At 42.2% G+C, this 3,547-nt stretch overlaps 1 pseudogene; it reads right to left on the bottom strand.

Annotated features, from left to right (window-relative positions):
• Window positions 1–3,184, bottom strand: part of LOC105519296 — a 9,427-nt pseudogene extending 6,243 nt beyond the window's left edge.
• Between the last annotated feature and the right edge of the window lie 363 nt (window positions 3,185–3,547).

The following is a 3,547-nucleotide window of genomic DNA, read 5'->3' as shown; positions in this document are numbered from 1 at the left end:
GATTGTCCGGCACTCACTAGTGAGATGACCCCAGTATCTCAGTTGAAAATGCAGAAATCACCAGTCTTCTGTGTCCTTCACGCTGGGAGTTGGAGACTGGAGCTGTTCCTATTCAGCCATCTTGCTCCGCCCCTCGGAAGAAACTTTTTAAACGCTTGTCCTGACATGACTCCCTCCGCCTCAGACTTGTACTCTGCTGTAGCGTAGCGCCCCAAGGAGAGACTCCTGGTCCGGCCCTGGCGACACCTGAAAAAACCGGGGCTTGAAGCCTTTATCGTCAGTAAACTAATTCAGGAACAGAAAACCAAACACCGCATGTTCTCACTTATAAGTGGGAGCTGAACGACGAGAACACGAGGACACAGGGACGGGAACAACACACCCCGGGGCTTGATGAGCGGTGTTGGGGGAGGGAGAGCATCAGGATAAATAGCTAATGCATGTGGGGCTTAACACCTAAGTGATGGGTTGATAGGTGCAGCAAACCACCATGACACACGTTTACCTATGTAACAAACCTGCACGTCCTGCACATGTATCCCTGAACTTAAAATAAAATTATATATATATGGGTTTATAGTAAAGAGTTTCCTTTCACCTTTGTGCCCCATCTGACCAGTCCTCCTACCAATAACTTGTTCTTTCTTGAGTCTCTTTCCAGAATCTCATGATTATATAAAGAAATATACATATATGTTTTTATTTTTCTGCAAAATATTGCATGCTATAAACACTGTTCCTCACCTCGTTTTTTCACTTAACAAAGTATCTGGGAGAATTTTCTATATTAAATATATAGAGAACGTTCTCATTTCTTTGAACCACTCTGCAGTAGTCTACTATATGAACATGCTACAATTTATTTAACCAATTCAGTACTGACAGACATTTGAATATTTTCCTCCATATTTTGCCCTTTGAATAACGCTGTGATGCATAACATGGCAAATGAGCCATTTTATATTTTTAAAAGGCTCCATGGTACTCCTGTTGAGTTATGTGCTGCAATTTATTTAACCAATCCACTAAGGATGGATGTTTAGGTTATTTCTAGGCTTCCCTTATGATAAATAATGCCCCGTAAACATTTCTGCCCATAAGCCCTTGTGCTCACTTTTGATCTTTCTTTAAGGGAAATGTTATGAGCATCATTAAGACTTTCAATACATACTGCACACCTGCCTCCAGGAAAAGCAGTGACAATTGCTGGTGGCTGGGTCTGAGAAGGTTGATACCTGGTAAAAGTGCCCCAAAAGGACATTCTTGGGAGATGGCAGCTGGGGGTACATGAGAGAAATGAGGAAGAGTAGCTCAAGCCACAGGTCAGGAGCAGCCAGAGCTGGAAAGTCCTTCAGACATCTTTACCAAGAAAGTAACCATGCTCAGTGAGAGGAAAGGCCTTATCTGAGTTCATATGGGCTGGAGCTGGGACTGAGTCTTGAAACTTCTGAGTCACTGCTCAGGCCATAGCTCAGTGATTAGGGGCATGAGCTCTGAACTCGGACTACCTGATTTTGAATTCTCTTAAATCTTTGCTAGCTTCATGCTTTGGCACAGGGTACCATACCTCTTTCAGGCTCTCTTTGCTAGCTTCGTGTTTTGGCACATGGTACCATACCTCTTTCAACCTCAGGTTCCTCATCTGTAAAACAGAACACACTCCATTTAATTGTTGTAGGGAATTAAAGTAGATAATCTGTTATAGCACAGTAGCCAGCACACATTTTTTTTTAATGTTATTAAATGTATCTGTCATCATTATCATTATCAATTTATTCCTGGTGTCTCTGAGTTAATCCAAATAAAAATGAGCAGCATGGGAGATACTTCCTAGGTGTCAAGTAAGACTCAGGCTGTTGACTGATAGATACACTTTGATGGCTATAGGGATGTCCTAATATCTCCAAAGGTCTAATCACTTATTCTGCTATAGGCCTCTTCTCCAAGCCTTGAAGTTCTGGAGGCAGAGGTCTTGGGGACAAGCAGGCTGAAAGATGGTTTCCATCCATTTCTTTTTTTTATTGATACAAATATTTGTACACATTTATGGGATACATGTGATAATTTATTATATTTGCTACACAGACTGTGTAATGATCAAGTCAGGGTATTTGGGGTGTCCATCACCTCGAGTATTTATCATCCCTATGTTATGGAAACATTTCAAGCCCTCTCTTCTAGCTATATTGAAATATATGATATATTGTTGTTAGCTATAGTCACCTTACTCTGCTATCAAACATTAGAACTTACTCCTTCCATCTAACATCTAACTGTATGTTTGTATCCATTTGCCAACCTCTCTTTATCCCTCCCCCTAATGTCTTTCCCAATCTCCCCATTTCTTCTTTGCTTATGTCCTAGAAGAGTGGACCACTCTGACTGACTAGAAGTACACTTCACTTTGTGAAACCACAGTGGTCCCCTGATAGTGCAGGGCTTTCTGGCTGCTAGTGTAACCTGGTCTGCTAATCATTCATTAATTCAGCAAATATGTATTAAGGGTCCACTATGTGTAAGGTGGTAAGGATTCAATGTGAACAAACATTTGATTCTTGCTTAAACGAAGCTTAGTATATAGTGGGGGTGTATCAGTCAGTTATTGTAGTATAACAAACAACTCCAATATTTTAGTAGCACGCAGGAATAAGCATTGGTTTTGCTCGTGCCTCTGTGGTTGGCTAGGGTATGACTGATCTAGCTGGGCTCAGTGGAGCATTCTAAGTTGCAGGGTGAGTCTGGGCCTGATCCACACAACTTTTGTCCTCCTTGTGCCAGAGGACTAGCTGGGCATGTACTTCTCATGGTGGTGGCAGAAGCACAAAAGGCCTCTTAAGTTCTAGATTCAGAAATGGCACACCATCACTTTCACCTGCATTCCATCAGCTAAAGCAACTCATATGGCTGAGATCAAAGTTATGGGATGGAGATTGCAAAACCACATGGCAAAAGGTGCAGGCAAAGGGAAGGATAAAGAATTGGGGACAGTTTTTCAGTCTGTCACAGAGGAACACAGACATTAATCCAATCGTCCCACAAAAGTGTAATTATAAACTGTGACTCATTTTGCGAAGAAAAGTTCCTAAGTATGATAGACAGAACTGACCTGGTTAGAGGCACTAGGGACAAGTTTCCTAAAGAAATGATGTTTAGGATGAGAGTTCAGGATGACAGGGAAAGACATCCAGCAAAAAGAAACAGCACATGCAACGTTCCCAGGTCAGGTGGAGGCTCGTGTTCTGAGCAAGGGAGAAGGAGTGAGATGAATTTGGAGAAGTGGGCAGAGACCATATTATCAAAACTCTTGTATTAGTCTGTTTTTGCACTGCTATAAAGAAACACCTGAGACTGGGTAATTTGTAAAGAAAAGAGGTTTAATTCGCTCACAGTTCTGCAGGCTGTACAGGAAGCATGGCCTCAGAAAACTTACAATCAAGGTGGAAGGCAAAGGGGAAGCAGGCATGTCTTACATGATCAGAGCAGGAGGAAGAGAGAGAAAGGGGAGGGGTCACACGCTTTTAAACAACCAGCTCTCATGAGCAGTCAC

Source organism: Colobus angolensis, unplaced genomic scaffold (genome assembly GCF_000951035.1).
Source record: "Colobus angolensis palliatus isolate OR3802 unplaced genomic scaffold, Cang.pa_1.0 Scaffold343, whole genome shotgun sequence".
Classification (NCBI taxonomy): Eukaryota; Metazoa; Chordata; class Mammalia; order Primates; family Cercopithecidae; genus Colobus; species Colobus angolensis.
This window is presented reverse-complemented; position numbering and strand designations above follow the sequence as displayed.